Below are 9,393 nucleotides of genomic sequence, written 5' to 3' on the forward strand. Positions count from 1 at the left end.
GTTGTTCCTATCATATGACCTTGTATGTTGTGACTTCTGCCTCCATGTTGACTGCTCTATCGAAAGGTGTGCATGTCCTTTGTGTTATGTGGTCCTATCCGAGTTGGTACTAATCCCTTTCAACTTGGAACTCACGTTCACCTTCCTCTCCCTTTGAAGTGTTGGAACCTCTCATACTCCTTCCTTGACTCATTGCATTAGTCACACCCTTGCCATTGACAGATTTATCATACTTGCCTGTGTGCGACATCCTCGTCAAGGCATTACCTTACAACCCACTACTGGGACTCCTACACCAAATGGTGTGAGGTCTAATTGGGACTTCTTACCGGGGAGATCCCCTTGACATGTTGGCGAGTCCAACATTGTCAACATTTCTAGTGCTATAAGGAGGGCCTGATGACAAGTAGTGTCCTCTCATCCAGTTTTTAAGCTTTGCATATCTTCCATGGAACCTTGCATTCTTCTTCCCTTGAGGCATTTTTTGAACCATGATGTCTCCATCTCGGTGAAGCTTTTCAATATCTTGTCCACTCACACGTATGATGGTGAAGGCGAAGTGGCCTATCCTAAGCATTTACATAACTTCCTTTCCATGATTTATGAGGAAGATGAGTTCACTGATGAATAGCCTAATCTGTTGCTTGCATTCACACTTCTTGAATCCCCATTTCATTGGGTGCTCAGCCTACCGGTTGACACCATGCACTCATGTGAGCACTTATATGATATTATTGAAGACACGTTCCATCATTTTGATCCAGACCATCTTGACCAGAAAATGTTATAGCAATGGAGGGCTCTGCATGAATCCATTATTGATTTTTGGCAGTGCTTCCGTGACTTATAGTTTCAAGATACGGAGAGCCAAATGAAGTTTTCTTATCTTTAGGAATGATTCGAGTACTGCCTTAAGAAATATTCCCATCCGAAGAGAAATCTTGATGTCAAGCCTCACTCAACCTTCTTCATTGATGGAAATATGCAATCCCATGTGGGAGCAGGCACTATCTCAACGGACTATTCGCCTCCCTCTCATTCAACAGTTCCACCATCGCCCTGTGATGTTGAGGATCATGTTCACACATCTGTTCATTCTTCACACCCTCCCAACATCACTCCACTTAATTTTCACGCAGAGTTGGTTGTGAGTCCTTCGAGTTGCCATATGCATTCTTTTATTCAAAGGATAACTACCTTACATCTGAGCCCCCTCCATACCTTCCTAGCTTCTTTGGTGAACCTGCCATCCATGATTTTGTATGTATGTCTTCATCTATGGATGCACCCATTGTTGATTATTCGCGGGACTCACCGAATGCTAGTCGATCATTCAACAATGGATAGGCTGAGTTATTCATTGAATATCCACTTGATCCTTCATCTATCTTTTCCAGAAATACAGAGGATGAGTTCGTTCGCTTTTCATCTAACCCTCTATTTGATTCATCTAATCATGAGGATGTCGAAGAATTCATTGATTTTTTTTATCGTGGCAGTTGTGATCCATTTGCTTCCAATTTTTATCAAGATCATGAATCTATCACAGTTGAACTTTTGAAGCCACCAATTTATGATGATCTAGTTGATGATGAAGTTGAGACACCCAAGACTGTCGAGGCACTTCAACCCGAGCTGATGGTTATGTCAAGTCCTCACTCTCTTGGGGTCAATCTCACTTCTGATCATGAAATTGTACAAACACTTGAGGCTCCTTATCACTCATCTGTATGCATTGAAGATCCATCTCACACACAGATCACACTTCCTCCACTCGAACTGCATAATCCCATTTCCCATGCATTGGAGGAATTTTACATTGCAAGAACTCATGCGCGACGCAAGTTATCTTTGTTTCTTTCGTTTGCTTGCGTGTCACAGTCAAGAGTGTGCTTTTGCTTCAAAGTTGCATGTAGTGTCACACAGCACCATGATAGGTCCACAAACTACCTGTTTTGGAGAATTTAGTATCTATAGATAAATACTAATTCCCTAGATAAGTAGTTGTATCTAGAACAACAGTTTAAAGTGTTTTAGACTTTTCCTATAAGCAATAGATAAGATGAGAAGATAGAAGGCCTACCTGTAGTTCTGCTCTCCTCTCGTCTCCTTTGTATCAATTCTATCACTCCTTCCCGTACTTAATCCACTTGAGAAGTACCTTGAAAAACAACAGAAGACAAAAACCGATCAAAGCATACAATCTATTGAATATAAGTGAAAGGAATTAGATACAATTCATGCACATAAGCATTATAAAACAATAAAAACATATGGGAAAAAGGTTCAAACACTTTATTAGATAGAAGAAGGAATTAAAACCATTGGTGTCTGATTCAAAGCCATTCCTCCAGCGTGGATCCCATCCATATTGCATGAAAATCATGACAAACTTGTAGCATCGCAATACTTTCTTCAAAGCCAAATCTCATAGTAGCATTATCTCCTTACAATTCAACATAATCCAGCACTTCATCACTTAGATGAGTGGTCAGCTTATAGAAATATGAATGAGGTTTTGTCATTAATGGTGGCATTGAATGGCCTTCCATACTTAGAATTAGTTCCATGGAGGAAGGGATGAGAGGATATGATGCACCTTAACTCGTTCCTCATCCATTTTCGAGCTCATAGAAGTTGATAAGTGAGGGAAACTTCTAGATGACTTCAAAAGATAAGAATATTCCCTAAACCCTATGTGAATTTCTCTCATTCTCACCCAACGCAGGTGAAAGGAAGCCTAAGTGCTCTGCAGAGCACCCTAGCAGTGGACTTAATTGCTCTGCAACGCACCTTCATAAGGGCTTACCTACGTTGGTCCCTCTAGAGGCTATTTATGGATGTCTTCAAGTCATGAAACTGTCTGGGAAGGAGGAATTCAAAGGGGTGACTTGTTTAGGGCATGAAACAACTGAAATTAGGGTTTGATGAGCCCTAAAACACTGATCTGGATGTTGGGATTTGATGTGCCCAAATGGATCTGTAACAGCTGCCCCCTAAAGCATGAAGTCGAAAAATGCCAATGTCGAATGAAATGCTTTACGATGAGATGAGGAGGTATCAAAGTGGAAGGTGACCTGCATTAATTATAATAAATATATCATGATATTTGATTTTACATGAATTGCTAAGGGAAGGCATACCCATGCTCATCTTATAAACTTTCATTACATGTACATAAACAATCGTCTACAGATATAGACCCATGATCAGAATGACCATTAATGTAAAGCCATTGTACATATGATTTAGTACTCCTGAAATCGCAGTCCGGATGGATGAAACTAGATCCGGGGTCTTCAATCTCATTCAACTATTCTCTCAACTACGAATCTATCCATGTGAATATGTGATCTGAAGTTGAACATGGGAAGACACCATTTGATTACCAGCCAATGATGTAAGTTGTTAACAGATGCGAGAGAAATCATCGATAATGATAATGATCCTCAAGGTACTGCAATACATTTTGCATGGTGTGAATGGATGATTTGATGTTGAACACCATACAAAGTCTTTCAGTCGAAGGCCATTGATGTATTCCTATCGCTGGAAGCGAGAAACCTGCCATTGATGCATGCAAGCTTAAGGGTACTAAATGGGTGTTTCTAAGTCAACTTCTTGGATAATGATCTGATGTCGACAAGAAGCGACTAGTCGTAGGAGGGCCTTGATGTATCCCACATCAGCACATGAAACGACTGTAGTGATTTTAGAGATGGAATTTGACTGATGACACAAGATTCAAGTAGGGCGGTCATGAAAATGAAGGTTTATGGTATTGCAAAAGATGAATTTTGACTGAATGACATATTTTGAATATGTCGATGACACTAAAGTGAATTGGTATCATTGACACAAAACAAAGTGATGGATGGTATGATAGACCAATGATGTGATAACCATCAAGCTAATAACCCAACCCAAATAGTGACGGTTATGGAGTGAAAGTGTCATGTTCAAGAGCAACTTGCTACCATAAAGTGGTTTTCCCCTTTTCCCATTTTCCCCAGTCATTGCTGACTAGTACCTATTTATTTTTATCAAGCTTTAGGAGGATAACATATGCTTCTTGTATAATTTCACCTTTCGGGCGAATCCATCGGTATTTGATGTTTTAATGACTCTAGCCAAGGTGAAACTCGGTCTTGTCTAGATGGACAAGTTTGTCGCTATTTGATGTTTTAACGAGTCTAACGACAAAGATAACTCGATTGTTTTCATGTTTAGAGAGTTTGAAAAGGGAAAAAAAGAAAACTCCACAAGTTCTTTTTCATAAATTAATCTCTCAAGCCCGAAAAAGTGTAAAATAATACAAGAGAGATATCATTTCTAATCCATTAATGAGTTCGAAAGGACAAGTGCTCGACAATCTTTTCATATTTAGAGAGTCTGAAAAGAGCTTAAAGAGGACTCTAGGGGGGTTCACTTTTCATTTTTAACAGAGCTCAAAAAAGAGATAAAAGTGTGCTCTATGGGAAAAGGTACAACTTACAATCGAGCATGTTGAATTTTGTAAACCAGTAGGCATCACCAAATGGATTAAAAATATCTATTTCATAGGCAAAAATAGGTAAGTACTAATGTTTAATCAATTAATGAACATGAAATAAACATAAAACAAGTTTTTACCATGACATTTTCACCATTTGGAACTTACCATTCAGCTTTGTGCTTTGAGCTTAGTTTTTACCTCGACTTTCACTAACTGATTGCAAGAGATTCTGCAGACCATTTCTCGAGCTGTCTGGACCAGGTAGGAACTAAACCTCTCTTATTTATTTTCAAGTCATTCTTTTGTCATTTCATGCAATTTTTAGGGTTTTTTTGGGCCCCTGGGGTTTCATTGCTTTTCCCTGGGATCAACGTAGGATTTCACATCGAAAAATATACTGAAGAGCACCCAGATAGAAGGTTGCATGCTCTGCAGTGCACTGTCTTTGTGTCTAGGCTGCGCTGGGCGCATTTCCCAAGTTTATTTTAGCTGTTTTCTCCAAAATTTGTCCTGTTTTTTTCATGGAAAGGATCCTAATTTAGCTTATGATTGTGTTTCAGGCTTTTATCAGATCAGAATGTCAATTACCTGGAGAGAAAGAGAGCATGAAGAACAAGGCATGGTTGCGCTAAACAACCCGAGTACAGTTGAGGCCCTCCGAAATTATGGGTTACTCAAATACTTTAAGTTGTCTGGAATGAGGCAACAAATAGAACTATCGCAGTCCCTTGTTCGTGCATGGGATTTGACCAACTAGAAATTTCACATTAGGGACAAGATGGTCCCTATTACCATTGAGGATATTTACTTTGTTACCGGACTGTCGAGGCGAGGTGCCCCCATCTCACTTTCTGGATTTTCCCATGGAGGTGAATCGATGAGAGATTATATCAGACAGTTTTGTCAGCCAGGTACATAGCCTAGCAAGGATGGGAAAATAAATTTAAGGGATTTAGGTGATTTTACTTTAAGAATAATCCTCTTCACAACCGCAAAATTGGCTGGCAGTGTGACACTCCATCTGGCCAACAGAGCTTATATGCAGTATGCACTGGAGTGTCTAGAACCAAAAGTTTTTAACTAGTGTGAGGCTGTGCTTTCTTTGCTAAAAGAACAACTGACTAAAGTAAAAAGCGGTAAGATGAAGAATTTCTACTATGGTTCGATCTTAATTTCTTTTGCCTTAGAAAGAATCCCATTGATGCAACCAAAACATGTTTCACTGGGTGTGGCTGGTCCTAAAGATCCACGTATGCAGAGGTGGGTTGAATTGATGGCTCGACATGTGGGTTACTCAACAATCATTTTCTCCACTACATTTTTTAGCTAGCTTGAGCGACAACATATTGTTATTGAGAAGCATCCATATTCAGGGATGGATTTTGTTGAGTTATGCAATGGGTATGTCTTTACTCTCAATTACATTGCCTTTTTCCTCTTTTCTTATCTCTTTCGTACCTTGATACGCTAACATATTGATGGATTATGATAAGAAATGAATGAACTACTCTCGATTAAGATTTAGCCAACGTAACTAACTTTTATTCCTTTTTATGCAGAAAAACGACGAAAGGAATCGTTGTTGTTCCCTAGAGACGGAACGATATAAACCAACAAGGGAGGAATGAGGTGCGTTGGTTGCGGTTAGGACGAAGGATGAATCAGGTGGATCAACACTAAATAAGAAGAATGTCATAAGATAGCATTCAGTTGTGAATCCCTCAAGATCTCCTGATCTTGAGGGATCACATTTATCTTTTACCCTTTTTTACTATAAAAGTGAAAACTGTAGGAGGAAAGGGGATCGATCTCTTTTCATTTCAAATTGTAATTTTAATTTACAGACTCGTGCTTTTGAGGAACATGACCGTATTGTAATGAGGACTAAGTTCAATGGTTAATACATAATTTACATTGGTTTTCATTCATATTCTCTGAAGTAGCTCAACAGTATTTGTTGGTGGCTAAGGGCCCGAAATCTGGTGGATCAAACTGCTATCCTTTGTGTTATATCTTTCTAATTCATGCAAGTTTTATTGGTTTTATGTTTTTCCATTCTTTGTGAGTTTATCTTGTTTTCTATTTACCGATATCCTGTATTGAAGTTAGTTTACTTTCTTTATGTGCTTCGCAGCTTTGTCATTTGATTCCATTTATGCTTACTATAGATTAAATTGATTATCAGTTAAGGCATTGAATCTTGTTTATTATGATAAGAGTGTGGTTATTATAGAATCAGATGAAAGAGATTGGTTAATGCTACTGAACTCTCCGTTGAAATCATTTCCATTTGAATTACTTAATTGAGAATTGAGTGTGATTTAGATAGAATCAGCTAGAAGAGATTGGTTAATGCTACTATGCTCTCAGTTGATGCTATTGTCAATGGAATTGTGTGTTTGAGATTTGATTACGATTTCAGTTGAGGATTAAGTCTTGATGCTTAGATTTAATATTTCCATAACAGTTGCAGTTTGAGTTTTATAATGCATCCATTTCCTCTTGTATCAAAGTTTTATATTTCATTATAAAAAGCATTACTCTCTGGATTCATAGCTTGCACATATTGTGTACACTCTTGGAATAAAAGGACTTTCCCAGGTTGATAGTTAATGTGAGGAAATTAGGAGTTTTAAAAGACACCTTTAGCACCCAACATTTTGGTGCCATTAATGGGGAGAGTGTCACCATTTACAAAGAGTGATGTATATCTGATAATTGCTACTAGGAAAGAATTGGGTATTGAAAATGGGAGGTAAGAACCTACGTAACTAGAAAGTAAAGTGCTTTCTCCTCCGCCTACCTTTTAGCACAATTACAGAGAAGTGAAGTAGGTGTTTGATGTTTTTCTGCTGAGCGAGAACTGGGTATTAAGAACGAAACATAAGAACCTGTGTACAGAGCAAGTAAAATGCGTACTCCCCCACCTACTTTCCAAAAGAATTGCTAGGAATATGAGGTAGAAATAAACGTTTGAATTTTTCCATGAACGACTACGAATAAAAGAATAAAAAACGATACAATCCCACATCCCAAACCTAAAAAATCTAAGGGACCGGTGACCCTTGGACGATCAAATTTTATCGATGAAATCATAAGGAAACATGATTCTCAGCCATCAGTAGGACCCCGAACTGTTTCTTCCAGACACCCTACTGTCTCCCTTCAGGCCATAGGATCACCATCTATAGTCTACACTGAGGTTCACAATAAAATTGAAAGGACTGAACAGAGTTTTCAAGATACTGAAAATTCACGATCAATTTCCTCACAAGAAAGGAATTTTTGCAACCTCCGTGAAGGAGAAGGACAAACAGGTAAATTTGAGGTTAAACTAGTAGAACCAAGATCTCCTGAGGTAGCAATTGAGCAGAGGACACCTAGTGTCCCAGATCAAGGGAGTGTTGTTAAGATCATTCATGCCTCTTCTGGACATCCTAGGAAAAATGCTCCAGCTCCAGAGATCTCAGAAGGATACTGGCATATCTTTGACCAAATGGCCAATAATCCACAACCACCCCAAACCTCTACACTACAGTATCCTATTGTTGACATAGCTATTAATTCCCCCATGAAAGCTATCCCACTACAAAACATTCCCACCTTTCATGGACTCACTTCAGAAGATCCTGATGCATTCCTATTTGAATTCGATGTCCTATGTAGGGGTTTTGATTACACCACCGACCCCCATGAACTAAAGTTGTTTCCCTCCACTTTAAAGGGAGCAGCCCTACGTTGGTTTATGGGACTGGGTGGAGGCACCATCAACGATTGGGACCAAATCAAAACTGCCTTCCTTAAAAAATATCAAGATTATTGCAGAGCTAGAGAACTAAAAGATGAGATATTCCAAATGGTAGCAAGGCCTAGCAAAATTTTGGAAGAGTATGTGGAGCGTTTCCAATATAACCTCCAAAGGTCTCCTTATCCAAATTTGCCTGATAATGTTCTAAAAACCACAATGATTAAAGGGTTGAAAGACTAGTGGATAGAGACACCAAATATCATGGCTAAAGGTGATATCTATCAAGACGACTATGCTAATATTATTGATTTGTGCATCAGGTGCTCGAGGGGCAGTACAAGACTGAAACCAGTTGGACGTGATGCGATCACCAAGGACAGCAAAGTCTCTGGAGGAAGTGTTACTCGTGCTAAAATTGGCCACCTGCAGGAAGATTTCAAAATAGATATCCTGGGAACCTTGAAAACACAGTTAGACATCATGCAAGCCAAGCAGAAGCAGGTCGAAGCAAAGAAGAACCCGGTTATTTTTTGCCCTCGATGCAAAAAGAAACATAGTCATAAAGACTGCCCACTGGATATGGTACAAACGTATGCCATATGCACTAAGGAACATGCCATAGAAAATTTCCCATCGCTCCAAGGATTAAAAGTAGTCTTCAAGGAGGCAGAGGAAGAAGCAGAACCAGTATACCTATTAAACCAGCGTCACTAATGGCAAGCACAACAAAAAAGTATGCCTATCGATCCATATTTATTATTTTAGCCTTCACAATATAATTCCCAGCAATATACAGGAGCTACATGGCAGAACCAGCCACCTTTTCCTAATTGGCCACCACAAGAATTCTCCATGCCACCTTGGTCCAATCAGTCAAATCCGAACAATAGTTGGCCAAATCCCTCTTACCTTCCATCATTCTAGCAGAACAATCCATATCCATCTCAATGGTCCCCCTCCACTTCACAAAACCAAAAATGGAAATCAAGCTGGCAAAGACTCACAAACTAGCCAGTAGGGACAGTTCCCCTACCTCAACCCACGCTACCAACACCTTACACGTTGAAGAAGAATCCTCAATCTGATCTATGACCACAACTCCTGGCCCAAGCCAACCCAAATCCTAACAATAAATCAGTCTAGTTGGTAC

The sequence above is a fragment of the Pinus tabuliformis genome, chromosome 4_2 (assembly GCF_031772625.1).
Source record: "Pinus tabuliformis cultivar Carrire ecotype Pingquan chromosome 4_2, CPIR1, whole genome shotgun sequence".
NCBI classification, from domain to species: domain Eukaryota; kingdom Viridiplantae; phylum Streptophyta; class Pinopsida; order Pinales; family Pinaceae; genus Pinus; species Pinus tabuliformis.